Source organism: Prionailurus viverrinus, chromosome E2 (assembly GCF_022837055.1).
Source record: "Prionailurus viverrinus isolate Anna chromosome E2, UM_Priviv_1.0, whole genome shotgun sequence".
Taxonomy (NCBI): Eukaryota; Metazoa; Chordata; class Mammalia; order Carnivora; family Felidae; genus Prionailurus; species Prionailurus viverrinus.
This window is the reverse complement of record NC_062575.1, coordinates 4,321,520-4,338,774: the sequence shown is the minus strand read 5'-3', so window position 1 is coordinate 4,338,774 and position 17,255 is coordinate 4,321,520.

The window sequence follows — 17,255 nt, the reverse complement described above, 5'->3', positions numbered from 1 at the left end:
AATGACACATGGTTTTGGAAACCTCCTAGGACCCTCGTGCCAGGAGAGGGAGAGATGTGGTGCCAGCCCTGGAGCAGCTCCCAGTCTGCCAGGGTGGCCACAGCCTGACGCACAGAACACTGGGTCCCGGCGACAGATGCCAGGGTGGAGCCCAAGTCTGCAGATCATGAACCCTTGGGGTCAAATTCTGGCCTTCCTTCCAGCTGCCTGTTTGGGGACAGATCAACTGCTACTGTTTATCAGTCTCTTCACCTTCGCCGGGAGCCAGGTGTCTGCTCCCCAGGGGCAAGCTCACTCGAGTCTCCTTCCAGAAGCATTTAGTCTCCATTATATGGCTCCCTGTTGGCCGGATTAAATTCCATACCCAGCCTCGACTCCGGCATCACTTACATGGTAAACTGCAAAGTATAAAGTACTTTTGTACAAAGGAGACGATGGTGAACACTTAAGAACGCAAGATTGCAACAATCAATGCCTGTGGACCTGGAGGGCATTATGCAAGGTGAGTTAAACCACAGAAAAACACATAGCGTAGGTAGGCTATGGTGTGGAACCTAAAAAAGCTGAACTTCCTAGAAACTCAGTAGAATGGTGGTTACCAGGAGGCGGGGGGATTAGGGAGATGTTGGTCAAAGGGTGCAAATTTGGGACTAGGAGATAAATAGGTCGTGGAGATGGGCCTCACAGAATTCGGAGTATAGTTTGCAACACTGTATCAGTTTCAGAGCTGCTAAGAGTCTAGATTTTAACTATTCTCACAGCAGTGAAATGGTAAGTGTATGACATGGTGGAGATGTTAGCTAATGCTTTGGTGACAGTTTTGCAATATATAAATGTATCAAATCAGGTGACAGTTTTGCAATATATAAATGTATCAAATCAGGTGACAGTTTTGCAATATATAAATATATCAAAGGGCACCGGGGTGGCTCAGTCGGTTGGGCGCCCGACTTCGGCTCGTCATGATCTCACCATTCATGGGTTCGAGCCCCACGTTGGGCTCTGTGCTGACAGCTCAGAGCCTGAAGCCGGCTTTGGATTCTGTGTCTCCCTCTCTCTGTGCCTCTCCTCACTCATGCTCTGTCTCTCTGTCTCAAAAATAAACATTAAAAAAATTAATTTAAAAAATATCAAATCAACATGGTGTACAACTTAAACTCACACAATATTACATGTCAGTTATATCTCAACAAAAATAAAAATGTTTAAGTTTATTAGAGACAGAAAGAGAGGGAGAGACAGAGAGAACTAGGGGGTGAGGGCCAGAGAGAGGGAAACAGAATCTGAAGCAGGCTCCAGGCTCTGAGCTGTCAGCACAGAGCCCGACATGGGGCTTGAACCCACGAACCATGAGATCATGACCTGAGCCGAAGTCAGACGCTTAACCTACATGCCCCAATGAAAATAAATTTTTTAAAGTCAAATAAGTCTCCCAGCCATCCCAGTTTTCCAGTCTCAATCCCTCTCCCCTCTTCCTCTCCATTATCTTCTCCAGGAATTCACTGTATATACAAGATCATATTTAATCATTAGCAAGCAACAGGATGTTGCAATATTGAGGCTCTTTTCTAAATATTCTATTTGATTTGAGCTTCATAATTAATACATAACTGTTAAATGGGTAACACATTTATGGGTTTAAGAAATCCCGGGGCACCTGGATGGCCCAGTCCATTAAGTGTCCAACTTCAGCTCAGGTCCTGATCTCAAGGTTTGTGAGATTGAGCCCTGCATTGGGCTCTGGACTGATAGTGTGGAGCCTGCTTGGGATTCTCTCTCTTTCCCTCCCTCTCTCTCTGTCCTTCCCCAACTCACTCTCTCTCCCAAAATAAGTAAATAAACTTAAAAAAAAAAAAAAAGAAACCCCACTACCATAAAAAGTTACACTTTAAAACGTCTTATCCCTCCTGTCATACTTAATTTCCTTCCTTTATAGGCCATCACTTTGATGGGCTTCTTATATTTCCCTCCAGGGTTTATGCACAACACAGAAGACAGGAAAACATATTCCCATTTTTAAACCTTTCCTCACACAAATGATGACGTAATCCTAATCTGTCCTTGCTTATCTTACTAGAAAATAGCTCCTGGGGATTTTCCTAGGTTCTGTTCAGTTAAATAACAAAAGTTCAACTGAGTAGGGCCGTGGCTGGCTCCATTGGTAGAACATAGGACTCTTGATCTCAGGGTTGTGAGTTCAAACCCCATGGTGGGTGTAAAGATTACTTTAAAAAGGATCTTAAAAAAAGAAAATAGAAACAAACGTTCCGCTGAGTACATTTAAAGATCAAACTGGCTTTATTCAACAACTCATGAATCAGGCAGCATCCCATGCAGCAAACAGAAAAAAGTTACAGGAAAGATAGTTTTTTAAAGGGAAAAAAAAGGGGGTGCCTGGGTGGCTCAGTTGGTTAAGCTCAGGACATGATCTTGCAGTTTGTGAGTTCAAGCCCCACATTGGGCTCTGTGCTGACAGCTTGAAGCCCAGAGATTCTGGGTCTCCTTCTCTTTCTGCCCCTCCCTCGTTCACATTTGGTCTCTGAAAATCAAAGATTAAAAAAAAATTTTTTTTTTTTTAATAAATGAAGGCAGAAAAGCGGTAGAAAATGGAAATCATTAGCAAAAAAACACATCATTTCAGGCCAGGTCTCCTCCTAGGGAGACTGAGGGGCCCATCCACACTGGTGTTTACCAGATAATTCCAAGTTGACCGACTGAAGGTCACATTCTTTTTTTTTTTTTTTTAATTTTTTTTTTCAATGTTTATTTATTTTTGGGACAGAGAGAGACAGAGCATGAACGGGGGAGGGGCAGAGAGAGAGGGAGACACGGAATCGGAAACAGGCTCCGGGCTCTGAGCCATCAGCCCAGAGCCCGACGTGGGGTTCGAACTCACAGACCGTGAGATCGTGACCTGGCTGAAGTCGGACGCTCAACCGACTGCGCCACCCAGGCGCCCCTATTTTTAATTTTTTTAATGTTTATTTTTGAGAGAGAGGGAGAGAGCATGAGTGGAGGAGGGGCAGGGAGAGAGGGAGACACAGAATCCGAAGCAGGCTCCAGGCTCTGAGCTGTCAGCACAGAGCCAGACACAGGGCTCGAACTCATGAGCTGTGAGATCATGACCTGGCTGAAGTCGGACGCCCAACCGACTGCACCACCCAGGCGCCCCCTGAAGGTCACATTCTTGGGGGCTGGCACTGCATTTAGGTTAGATCTTAAGTCTTGGTTTCCTGATGTGGGGTTTTGGCACAAGTGACTCCATTTTGGGCCTGCTGTTTGCCTTGGTACCACCCTATGACTTTGCAAATAGTTAAATTCTCCTCCAGTGACCCCTTTGAGTCTCGTGGTTCCTGGCCCCAAAGGTGCCCCGCACGCACATGGACATATCTGAAAGCCACACGGTGGGTGGAAGGCCGATGTGGGGTATGGCTACTCTGGAGGCCAGACCCATGCAGGCAAAACAGACGTTCACTCGGGGAATGGGGAGGCCTGGGAACATCTATACAGAGGATTTGGACGTGAGCAGTCATCTATAATCCAGTTACCATCACACATTCTTGTCAACCGTATCCACTGTTCTCTATGATCCTCTGAATCTGCCCAGGTGCCTGGAGTCACTACAACAGACTCTGTTGACTCTTGGCTTTTTCTCTTGTTGGGAGAGACTCGGTTTCTTTTCTTTTCTTTTTTTTAATTAAAAAAAATTTTTTTTGGGGCGCCTGGGTGGCGCAGTCGGTTAGGCGTCCGACTTCAGCCAGGTCACGATCTCACGGTCCGTGAGTTCGAGCCCCGCGTCGGGCTCTGGGCTGACGGCTCGGAGCCTGGAGCCTGTTTCCGATTCTGTGTCTCCCTCTCTCTCTGCCCCTCCCTCGTTCATGCTCTGTCTCTCTCTGTCCCAAAAATAAATAAACGTTGAAAAAAAAAAAAATTTAAAAAAAAAAAATTTTTTTTTTAATGTTTATTTTTGAGAGAGAGAGAGAGAGAGAGAGAGAGAACACAAGCAGCAGAGAGGCAGAGAGAGAGGGAGACACAGACTTTGAAGCAGGCTCCGAGCTGTCAGCACAGAGCCTGATGCAGGGCTCGAACTCACAAACTGTGAGATCATGACCCAAGCCTAATTCGGACGCCTAACCGACTGAGCCACCCAGGCTCCCCAACCTGAATTCACTTCTCACAGTTTTGGAGGCTGGAAGTTTAAGATCAAGGTGCCGGCCCAATTCTGTCTGGCGAGGATTCACTTCCTGGCTCATGGAGGGCTGTGTTTTCCCTGTGTCCTCACACAGAGGAAGGGGCAAGGCGACCGCTGGGGTCTGTCTTATAAAAGGGCATCAATCAGATTCTCGAGGGCTCTACCCTCATGATATAATCACCTCGCCAAACAATCACACTGGGGATTTCAATATATGGGGGTGGGGGTGGGGGTGGACATTCAGTCTATAGCAACACAAGTTTCTCTATTTTAACATAGCCCAACTTACCCTCTGTGTCCTGTTTAAGAAATCTCTGTCAATCCCAAATGCCAAAGATGCTTTCTTTTAAGTTTGTGTATTTCTTTGTTTATGTACTCTCCACAGCCAACTAGGGGCTCAAACTCATGAACTCGTGACCTGGAGATCAAGAGTCCCATGTTCCTCTGACTGACCCAGGCAGGCCTACCTCCAACGTCTTATTCTTGAACATTTATTGTTTAGGTGTTTTGTTTTGCTTCATTTTGTTCTGTTTTGTTTTAAGTAGCCTTCACACCCAGCACAGAGCCACACAGGGTCTCATTCATGACCCTGAAATCAAGACCTGAGCTGAGATCAAGAGTCAGACACTTAGGGGCGCCTGGGTGGCTCAGTTGGTTAAGCGCAGACTTCAGCTCAGGTCGTGATCTCGCGGTCCGTGGGTTCAAGCCCTGCGTCGGGCTCTGTGCTGACAGCTCAGAGCCCGGAGCCTGTTTCAGGTTCTGTGTCTCCCTCTCTCTCTGACCCTCCCCCGTTCATGCTCTGTCTCTCTCTGTCTCAAAAATAAATAAACGTTAAAAAAAAAGAAATTAAAAAAAAAAAGAGAGACGCTTAATAGACTGAGCCACCCAGGCACCCTGAATATGTGTTGTTTTATATTTCACAGACCTCAGAATCATCTGGAAATGTATTTGAGGGGATGGTACGGGGTGGGGGTTGTTTGGAAGGGTAAATTCTCCCTCCTCTACCTTCTTCAAAGGTTTTCCCGGCTGGTCTAAGAATTAAACCCACATGAGACAGATTAACAGGAGAAAATCAAACTTCACTTGTACACACAGGGATTGCACATACCTGAGAGGTTCCAAGACAGAAAGGTAAGATAAGGGGGCGCCTGGGTGGCTCAATTGGTTAAGCATCTGACTCTTGATGTCGGCTCAGGTCATGATCCCAGGGTTGTGGTTTACAAGCCCCATGTAACGGCTCAGTGCAGAGCTGGACAGCACGGAGCCTGCTTGGGACTCTCTCTCTCTCTCCCCTGCTTGCACACGCTCTCTCATACTCTCAAAATAAATAAATAAACATAATAAAATAAAAATTTAGAAAGGTGAGGTGAGGGGTCCACATCATCCTGAGCTAAGGAGCGGGATGTTTGGGAAGTAGCTGTTTGCCCTGCCATACAGATGGGTCACTCAGATAAAACTAATCACTGGTAATGGCTCTAATTCTGGAAAACACCCCCAGTTTAGATTCTTCTAGGCAGTTAAGGGAGAGGCATAAACTTTTTCTCGAGCCTGCAGGGTCTTGAAAAGAGTCCACATGCCAAAGTGGCACCTTGTTTGAGGAGTCTTGATCTGAACCCGTTCAGGGACATGGGTTCAGGGGGAGTCAAAAAAAAAAAAAAAAAAAGCCCATCCCTTTCTCCACCACAACGTGGCATATGTTAGTCCTTAAGTCAAGGGACTTTTTGTGTGTCTATCTGTTTCTGAATCTGTATCTGTCTTTGTGAGACCTCTGGTACTTGCTTCCGGCTCTGCCCTCTCCCTCGGGGCATTTGCACCTGCTGGAATGTGCTTTCCTCACACTCTTTCTGAGATAATATCTCCCCACCCTTCAGCTCTGAGCTCAAATGTTACCCCTCCCCCAAAGGGGCCCTTCTCTGGCCACTCCATCTATATTTTTTTTAATGTTTATTTATGTATTCATGAGAGAGAGAGAGAGAGAGAGAGAGAGAGGCAGACACAGAATCTGAAGTAGGCTCCAGGCTCTCAGTTGTCAGCACAGAGCCCGACACAGGGCTCAAACTCATGAACTGTGAGATCATGACCTGAGCCGAAGTCAGATGCTTAACTGACTGAGCCACCCAGGAAGGAGCCCCCTGACCACTCCGTCTAGAACAGACCCCCACTGTCCTCCACATATTTTATTCCATCACACAGAACAACTTGTGTCTGTATTTGCATATTCACTGTCTCGTTCACTCGCGTGTCCCCTGTGCTCAACAGGGTCGTGCATTCACTTGGAATGAATGAGAAGAAAAAGGTGCCTCTTCTGGACACGGGACGAGTGCCTTGCACACTTCACGGTCCCCTAGAGGGCGGCCCAGTCCCGCAGGCCATCTGGAGTTGTTTTTGTGAGTTTTGACTGAACTACGCCTTTTAACTACAAATTTAGAGAGACCGCAAATGGTGGGAGCCTAGGTTCAGCCCTAGATGACCCCAAATGAGGTATTTTTATTGACTCCAGGCCCCGCTCTAGGTTAGCGAGGGCGTGCAGAGGTGAACTGGGCTGGGTAGCCATCTGGTACCCCACAGCATCCCGTGCAGATCACAGACAGAGGGATAAATCAGCTTCAAACTGTGTGTTTGATCCCCACTATTTTAATCTGAGAAAAGGAGCTCAATAGGAAAAAGGCATCTGTATTCATTTATCATCACAAGGCTCCTTGCCTGGCAGATTAAAAATAGCCCGTTGAAATGCATGCGTACTTACGTGTTCTGACTTGGTAATGTATTTGCCACGGCAGAGGATTCAGAAAATACAAAAAAAAAAAAAGGGGGGGGGGTAGATAGTGAATTAAGTCTCTCACACGTGCCTGTGTGCCAGGTGTCCCATTCTGCTTTCCCTCTGGTCAAACCCAGTTTCTTTTGTATCTTTCTAGAACTTTCTGTAGCTTATTTTATACAAATTAGCACATATTCCGTATTGTATCATAATTAACATGTGCTGGTGCGGAGACATCATGCTAAGCGTTTTTACATGCATTGAGTCATATAATCTACATACAGATGTAATTAAAACGATCAGTTGATATGTTTAAAATACACACGGAGAAGCTTCATTTCCACACCTGGACCCTACATTTCATTCTCTGCCCACCCTTACAGGTCTCCACGTTTAGGAATCTCTTCTGTATCCTTGCAGGGTTGAAACAAACGTAACCACATGGACATACCTATTCTTATTTTTATTTTATTTTATTTTATTTTATTTTATTTAAAAAAAAATTTTTTTAACATTTATTTATTTTTGAGACAGAGAGAGACAGAGCGTGAACAGGGGAGGAGCAGAGAGAGAGGGAGACACAGAATCTGAAACAGGCTCCAGGCTCTGAGCTGTCAGCACAGAGCCCGACACGGGGCTCGAACTCACAGACCGTGAGATCATGACCTGAGCCAAAGTCAGACGCTTAACCGTCCAAGCCACCCAAGGCGCCCCTATTTTTATTTTTTTTAATGTTTATTTATTTTTGAAAGAGTGTGAGAAGGGGAGGGGCAGAGAGGGAGAGGGCACAGAGATCCGAAGTGACAGCAGAGAGCCCGATGCGGAGCTCGAACCCACGAACCGTGAGATCGTGACCTGAGCGAAGTTGGACGCTTAATCCACTGAACCACCCAGGTGCCCCTATTCTATTTTTTTTTTTAATGTTTAGTTTTTGAGAGAGAGAGAGAGTGTGAGCAGGAGAGGAGCAGAGAGAGAGGGAGACAGAATTTGAAGCAGCCTCCAAGCTCTCAGCTGTCAACACAGAGCACTACTTGGAACTCAAACCCACAGACCCGGAGATCATGACCTGAGACAAAGTCGGACACTTAGCCGACTGAGCCACCCAGGAGCCCCTCTTTTTTTTTTTTTTTTTTTTTAAGATATGCACCCTGTGGCACTATCTGGAGGTGCCATTGTTTGTTTACCTGGTCCCCTGGAGATGGGGACTTGACTTATTTCCCATCTGATAAGAACATTTAGCAGGGGAGTTTTACAAATCGAATAGATTTCCTTCCTCACTCCCCCCCAAAATGCAGCCTACGTCTTCAAAACAGAAGCCTTCAGTCTATTTTGCTGAAGGAGGCTGAAAGTCACCATCTGTTAATCCAATCTGCATTACGGAGGAAAGGAAAATCGTCTCATGGGCTTGACTCTTCCTCTCCGGACCCCACTGAGGCTAATTCCTGAGGGTCTCCTGCGGGGCGGCCCCGTGACCTCAATAGGGAATCGAGGTTCTGGTTTGCACATGACGTTTCTTCTGGACCTAAGAAGCAGAGGCGGAATTTATAGGAAGGACCCTGCCTAAATCACATTATGCATGGGAAGGCTAGACAATCAGGCTTGGGAATTTGGTGGGAAGCCAAGAACAGACAGCAGACAGTGTTCTTAAAGTCACATGTGTGACCGCAGCCTGGCCGGGAAGCTGGTCTACCACGATCCCGGCTGGACACTCCCTTCTCTCATGCCGGACCAGTGACTGATGACCTCACCCTTCCCGCTGAACTCTACACTTCCCTCTGTCCTCGCCTCTTTCCTGCCTAATCAAAGTCCCAGGAGGAAGCATTCAATTACCTATCCCATACCTTCCAGAGACTTCCATTAGACATCTGTGGCTCTCCAAGGCTCCTGCTCTGTGAAGGTCTGGCCCCCCTAGTCTTCTAAAAAGTCAGCTCCCACCGCTGCACCCACCGTGGGGCACTGCCGCCGGAATAAGGTGGGGGTTCAGATACTGGGAGATCCCCAAATATCAGGCACTGTCTATAGTGTTTATAGATGCTGAAGTTCCGCAAAGAGCATTCTGGGATGCAGGGGCAGTAGACACGTGCCCTGAGATGGGAGACCAGGGATATCCCTTCACAGAGCAGGAGGCTTGGAGAGCCACAGATGTCTAACTTCCTTCTTATTCAGGGTTGTTTTTAAAATGAAACAGGGGGCGCCTGGGTGGCTCAGTCAGTTGAGCGTCCGACTTCAGCTCAGGTCATGATCTCGTGGTCTGTGAGTTCGAACCTCGCATCCGGCTCTGTGCTGACAGCTCGGAGCCTGGAGCCTGCTTCAAATTCTGTGTCTGCCCCTCTCCTGCTCACGCTCTGTCTCTCTCTCTCAAAAAGAAATAAACATTAAAAATAAATAAATAAATAAAAATAAAACGAAACAAAACAGCAATAGATATTCCATTTTGCCAAACACTCTTTTTCGCATATATGGGATTGTCAGATGATTTTTTTTTTCCTACTTGGCTCTGCTAATATGATAAATCTCATTAACAGTTTTGTGAATATTAGCCATTCTTCTTTTTCTCCGGTAAACTCCATTTGGTCACAATGTATCTTTTTTTTTTTTTTAATCTTTATTTATTTTTGAGAGACAGGGAGACAGAGCGTGAGCAGGGAAAGAGCAGAGAGAGAAAGGGAGACATAGAATGGGAAGCAGACTCCAGACTCTGAGTTGTCACCAACCCAACGCAGGGCTCCAACTCACAAACTGTGAGATCATGACCTGGGCCAAAATCAAGAGTCAGACACTGAACCAACTGAGCCACCCAGGCTCCCCTAAATTTTTTTTTAATGTTTATTTATTTTTTAGACAGAGCATGAGCAGGGGAGGGGCAGAAAGAGAGGGAGACATGGAATCTGAAGCAGCCTCCAGGCTCTGAGCTGTCAGTACAGAGCCTGATGTGGGGATCGAACCCACAAGCCTCGAGATCATGACCTGAGCTGAAGTCGGACAACTGAGCCACCCAAGCGCCCCACAATGTATCTTTTTCTTATATACTGCTGTAATCCGTTTGCTGGTTCAGGCTGGCACATTCCAAGAAAAAAAAAAAAAAGCTTCATGAAAAAGTTTTATGAGTTCCAGCCCCACACTGGGCTCTGTGCTGACAGCTCAGAGCCTGGAGCCTGCTTCGGATTCTCGGTCTCCTTCTCTCTCTGCTCCTGCCCCACTCGTGCTGTCTCTCTCTCTCTCAGAAAATAAATAAACATTACAAAAATAAATGTATTTTTTTATTTTTTTGAGTTCAGAATTTGTTTAAAAGTGTATTTATTTTGAGAGAGAGAGAGAGACGGAGAGACAGCAGGGGAGGGGCAGAGAGACAGGGAGAAAGAAAAAAATCCCAAGTAGGCTTTGCACTGTCAGGACAGAGCTTAAATTTTTTTTTAAATAAATAAATTGCTAGAGGATCTCACAGAACTCAGGGGAACACTTAGGTTTAAATGCTATGAGGGGCGCCTGGCTCAGTTGGTTGAGTGTCTGACTTCGGCTCAGGTCGTGATCTCATGGTTCATGAGTTTGAGCCCCACATCGGGTCTGTGCTGTCAGCACAGAACCTGCTTCAGATCCTAGGTCCCTCTCTCTCTGCCCTTCCCCCACTTGCGTGCTCTCTCAAAAGTTAAAAAAAAATTTAATGATATGATAAGGGATATGAATCCACAGCTAGATAGGAGAGATGGCTAGGACCAGGTGTGGGGAAAGGCTTCCAGGCTACTCTCTCCCAGGACCTCGTGTTCACCAACCCAGAAAGAAGCTCTCTGAATCTAGCCAGTTCTCCTTCGGGTTTTATGGAGGTTTCATGACACAGTCCTGGTTGGCTAAGTCCTGGCCATTGGCTGATTCCACCTCTATGTCTCCCCTCCCCAGAAGCCAGGGAGAGTGAAAGTTCCAGCTCCCTGACCACTTAGTTGATCCTCCCAGAAGCCAGCCCCCACCCTTGGGTGGAGTCCAAAAAGTCACCTCCTTAACGTGACTCCTTAACAAAAGACACATTTATCATCCTTCTCACAGGAAATCCCGGGGGTGCGGGTTTCAAGAGCTGTGAACCAGAACCCATGAGTCATGAGAAATATATATTTGGTCATCTGAAGGACCAAGTACAGATTTATAGATCCCACCGCAATACTCAAACATTCCTTAAAAAAAAAAAAAAAATGTCAGGAGGGGCACCTGGGGGGCCCAGTTGGTTAAGCGCCCAACTTCAGCTCAAGTCATGATCTCACCCTCCGTGAGTTCGAGCCCCGCGTCGGGCTCTGTGCTGACAGCTCGGAGCCTGGAGCCTGCTTCGGATTCTGTGTCTCCCTCTCTCTCTGCACCTCTCCTGCTCATGCTCTGTCTCTCAAAAATAAATAAATGGTAAAAAAATAAAATAAAATAAAACAAAAAGTCAGGGTACTTTTCTATTTTTTTTTTTTTCTGTTCCATTCTGAATGTTCCAGGGTGTTTCATTATTCTATTTGTCTGGCTTTGTGCCAAAACCACACTCACTCAATTACTTGGCTTCATAAGTAAGTCTTTTTTTTTTTTTTTAAGTTTATTTTTTTAAGTAGTATCTACACCCAACATGGGCTCGAACTTAGGACCCTGAGATCAAGAGTCACATTCTCAAGGCGCCTGGGTGGCTCAGTCAGTTGAGCATCCGACTTCAGCTCAGGTCATGAACTCACAGTTTGCAGGTTCAAGCCCCACATCGGGCTTACTGCTGTCAACACAGAGCCCACGCCAGATCCTATGTCTCCCTCTCTCTCTCTGCTCCAACCCCACTCATGCTGTCTCTCAAAAAAAGGAAGAACTTCTTAAAAAAAAAAAAAGTCCCATGTTCTAGCCACTGAGCCTGACAGGTACCCCTGTATTCCCATCGTCCTACAACATCACCAGATTTCCAGACACATCTCCAGAACCTTTCAACAGCCCAAACTAAAACTCTGTATCCCTTAAACACTAACTCCCATTTCTCCCTGCCTCTAGCCCCTGGTGTTCTGTCCTTTAAAACACTAAGTTTTGGGCCACCTGGGTGGCTCGGTCAGGTAAGCATCCGACTTCGGCTCAGGTCATGATCTCACAATTCGTGGGTTCAAGCCCCATGTCAGGCTCTGTGCTGACAACTCAGAGCCTGGAGCCTGCTTCTGATTCTGATAATGTGTGTGTGTCTTTCTCTCTCTGCCCCTCCCCTGCTCATGCTCTGTCTGTCTGCCTTCTGTCTCTCAAAATATGAATAAGCATTAAAAAAAATATTTAGGGGCACCCGAGTGGCTTAGTCAGTTCAGCGTCTGACTTCGGCTCAGGTCACAATCTCACAGTTTGTGAGTTTGAGCCCCTCATCAGGCTCACTGTTGTCAGCACAGAACCCCCTTTGGATCCTCTGTCTCCCTCTCTCTCTCTGACCCTCCCCCGCTTGCTCTCAAAATAAATAAAACATAAAAAAAAAACTTATTACAAAATTTTTAGTAAATTTTTTTTCTAAATAAGAAAAATCTTTAAACACTAAGTTTTGGGGCAATTTATTACCCAGCAGTATGTGACTAATACAGACATGTATAGAAATAGATGAATTTGGGGCGCCTGGGTGGCTCAGACGGTTAAGCGGCCGAATTCGGCTTAGGTCATGATCTCGTGGTCCATGAGTTCGAGCCCCGCGTCGGGCTCTGTGCTGACAGCTCAGGGCCTGGAGCCTGCTTCAGAGTCTGTGTCTCCCTCTCTCTGACCCTCCCCCGTTCATGCTCTGTCTCTCTCTGTCTCAAAAATAAATAAACGTTAAAAAAATTTAAAAAAAATAGATGAATTTGAGAGGGAATACAGAAGGCAAAGTGACAGTGATGGGGTTTTGGAGTGTTGCGGGTTCGGAGCCCAGAGCCCAGAAAGAATTCTTGAAGATGTCTTCCGTGCAAAAATGGTGATGTTATTAAAGCACGGAGACAGGACCTGCGGGCAGAAAGAGCCACACCGGGGTTGTGCGGAATGACTGGTTATATACTATGGAGTTGGGGGAGGTAGAGTCAAGAGGAAGTTTCTGGGTTTGTTTGTTTTTTTTTTAGTTTTTTAAGTTTATTTCTTTATTTTGAGACAGACAGCATGAGTGGGGGAGGGGGCAGGGAGAGAAGGAGAGAGAGAATCCCCAGGCTCTACACTGCCAGGGCAGAACCCAATGCAGGGCATGAACTCAGGAAACCGTGAGATCATCACCTGATCTGAAACCAAGAATTGGATGCTTAACTGACTAATGCACCCAGGCACCCCACGAGGAAGTTTCTTGAAGGGATTTCCATATGCTGAAGAAAATTCACAGATGGTGAGTCTAGCGATTATCAAGGTAAGGTTGTTTTTCCCTCTAGCAAAGCATTAACTTTAAGACAGTAGGTAGTTCCTGGACATGAGGCTATTGATAAGATTGCCTTTTTCTTGTAATTCACTAAGGTATTTATAAACTGATGGAGATTCCTGTCCTGAAGGACTGTGATCTCTATCAGTTACCATTTGGTTTCCTTTCCTTTCCTTTGTCCTTGGGCAGTCAGGAGAGCCTGAGGAATATTGTGCAACTGGATGAAGGCTGGTGACATTCACTACTGGTGTTGCTGGGAAGGACAAAATTTTGGAGGAAAGGTCGTCTGTTCATTTTAGATGTGTTCAGTTTGGGGAAAAAAAAAAAAAGGAGGTGCCTGGGTGGCTCAGTTAGTTAAGCGTCTGACTTCGGCTCAGGTCATGATCTCATGGTTCGTGAGTTTGAGCCCTGTGTTGGGTTCTGTGCTGGCATCTCAGAGCCTGCTTGGGATTCTCTCTCTCTCTCCCCCTGCCCCATCTCTCCCTGCCCCTCCCCCATGCTCTCTCCCTGTCTCTCTGTCAAAATAAATAAATACACTTAAAAAATTATTTTAAGGGGCGCGCCTGGGTGGCTCAGTCGGTTAAGCGTCCGACTTCATCATGATCTCGCGGTCCGTGAGTTCGAGCCCCGCGTCGGGCTCTATGCTGACTGCTCAGAGCCTGGAGCCTGTTTCGGATTCTGTGTCTCCTCTCTGTGACCCTCTCACATTCATGCTCTGTCTCTCTCTGTCTCAAAAATAAATAAACGTTAAAAAATTTTTTTTAATTATTTTAAAAAGATTTATCTGCATATATGTTTCCCCAACCGAAGACTAGGTCCTCCCGGTCTCCCTTACAGCTCTGCATGGCCAGGCACCTAAACTCCGTACAGTGGGATGTGTGCAGTTTCAGAATTATACCTTCAAAAAGAAGGAAGCATGCGAACCTGTCCCCCCTCCCCTCTTCCTGCTAGCTGTAATGCCGATGTAATGGTATGGTCTGGATCACGTGTTGGATCCCAGATAGAAGCGCTTGTTGAAGATGACTGACCAACAATAGAGAATGACTCCTTGAGACCGTGGAGGCATCATGTCAACCTTGGATTGTGAACATCATGTCAACCTTGGAGAAAAATAAACCGTCATCTTGTCTAGGCCTGCATCGTCTAATATGGTAGCCATCAGCCACATGGGGCTATTGGACAGTGAAAGTGTGGCTGGTGTCACACACTGAAAGTTTTGATATATTGGATTGAATAAAATATGCTGTTAAAAGGAACCCTTCCCTTTGACTTCATTGTAATGTGGCTACTAGAAAATTTAAAATTGCACATGTAGCTCACATTAATTTTTTATTGGTCAACGCTGGTTTAGGCCATTGATATTTTGCCTTTGTTACAGCAGCTGAATGTCACTAGTAACGGGTCATGTAGTCATTGGTGCCACTTGAAGTCACATGTAGGGGGCCCCCTAGCAAGAGTAGGTCATGAGACGAGCAGGGGCTCTGGAAGAGTTTTGAGGGACTCTAGTATTCAAAGGAGTATGAGCTTGCAAGAGTCAGAGAACGAGCCCAGAGAAGCAATAGGAAAACCAGGAGAATGATGTGCCTTACAATCTTAGAGAGCAGCGTTTCAGGTTGGAAGGAGGTACCAAGTGCATCGGTTACTTGAGAGGTCAGAAAGATAAAAACTGGGGGACCTGGGTGGCTCAGTCAGTTGAGTGTCCAACATCAGCTCAGGTCATGATCTCACAGTTCGTGAGTTCGAGCCCCACCTTGGGCTCTGTGCTTACAGCTCAGAGCCTGGAGCCTGCTTTGGATTCTATGTCTCTGTCTCTCTCTGCCCCTCCCCCAGTCACAGTGTCTCTCTTTCTCTCTCTCTCTCTCTCTCTCTCTCAAAAATAAATAAACATTAAAAAAAAGTTAAAAACTGAAAAGAAGAAAAAGTTCAGAGTGATAGGAAACTATATTCGTTTGCTAGGCCACCACAAGACAGTACTGTGGACTGGGTGATCCAGGAATTTATGGAAGTTACAGAAATAAGCAGAAATTAACTTTCTCATAGTTGTGCAAGTTAGAAACCCCAGATCAAAGTATCATCAGGGTTGGCTTTTTTCTGAGGTCCCTCCACTTGGCTTGTAGACTGCCATCTTTTCCCTGTGTCTTCACATGGTCACAGTGTGAATGCACTTAATTCCACTAACTGTACACTTAAAGATGGTTGAAGAGGTAAATGTTATGTTATATGTATTTTTACCACAATTAAAAATAACTATTATTTCTGAAAAAGTCAGTGAAAGAATCTACTCCCGAAACCATTGTTGCACTATAATGCTAACTTGGATGTAAGTTAAAAAATAAATAAATTATTAAAAATTAAAAAAAAAATTTAAGTCAGTGAAAGATTCTTTGAGTGGGAGATGCTGACCACCTAAAAAGAGGAAGAATAGTAATCACAACAGCCAAGGTATGAGAAAGACGTATTTAAAAATCAAAAAGCCATGAAAGCTTGGCATGAGTTGAGAAGAACACCTTTGCAATTGTTACAGAAAGGTAGTCCCGGAAAGAGAGCCAAGTCTGTGGTTTTAGTAGAGGACATTGAGGGGCTTTCCAGAGGATGGCTTTTATTATCTCTCAACGGGGGCAGATCATAGGCTGAGAATGCATGGCTGGAGGCATAAAGGGTGTCAGAGATTGAAGAGGGTAAAAATATTGCACTTGTCACCACGGAAATGACAATGAGTTGACCAGGTGATAGAGGCGGGACTGTGGGCAATGCCCAGAGCACGTGGAGTTGGGCCATCACGTATTCAGGGTGGAACCACTCTGCCCTGTAACGAGACTTTCTCCAGTAATGCTCACTTGCTTTAGAGACAAGCTCAGGAAAACAAAACAGAACCTGACAGGTGGGCTTTTTCTTCTCCAAGACTGGGGCCTTACAAAGACAGAAGAGTGTGAGGCAGGCAACATGGCAAGAGTATTATTGAAATGATGGACTGTGGAGTCGTATCCAAAGGAAAGAGAGGGTGTGCAGTTGGGGGTTCCTATCAAGTTCAGAAAAGGTGATGGTGGGGTTGCTGAGAAAGTAAGGTGGAAGGTGGTTGATGTCAGAGGGATGTGGGAAAGTGAGAGGATGGTTGGGGTGGAGGGCACCATCAACGTTGCAGCTCTTAGTGTCTCCCAGATGGTTTCTCGTCATGGAGCAAATAGAAACATGATATTTTTTGCAGCTCACGGAGCTAATTAGATAAGCCTGCCACAAACAGAGCCATCCAGGACACTCTGAGAGTCAAGGGAATCAATACCTGTAGCCCATCTATGACCTGTTCGTGGTACATCTGTGACTAGGAGGTCAGTAGATGACAAAAAGGTGATAAGGCCAGAGAACAGCCTGGGGGGCATGGCGCGGGGAGGGTGGGCAATTTACTTCAGGGAAGGTGAGAGAAGAAAGAATACTTAAAGAAGTGGCTTTGGGGAGCCTGGCTGGCTCAGTTGGAAGAGCATACAACTCTTTTTATTTTTTTTAATGTTTATTTATTTTCGAGAGCCAGAGACAGAGCATGAGCAGGGGAGATGCAGAGAAGAAAGGGAGACACATGTCCAAAGCAGGCTCCAGGCTCTAAGCTGTCAGCCCAGAGCCCAATGTAGGGCTTGAACTCACAGACTGTGAGATCATGACCTGAGCTGAAGTCAGGCGCTTAACTGACTGAGCCACCCAGGCGCCCCTTTATAACATTTTTTTTTTTAATGTTTATTTACTTTTGAGAGAGAGAGAGACAGAGTGTGAACAGGGGAGAGTCAGAGACAGAGAGGAAGACACAGAATCCAAAGCAGGCTCCAGGCTCTGAGCTCTCAGCTCAGAGCCCAACGAGGGACTCGAACTCACAAGGCGTGAGATCATGACCTGAGCCGAAGTCAGACGCTTAACTGATTGAGCCACCCAGGCGCCCCCAAGAGCATGCAACTCTTAATCTCAGGGTTGTG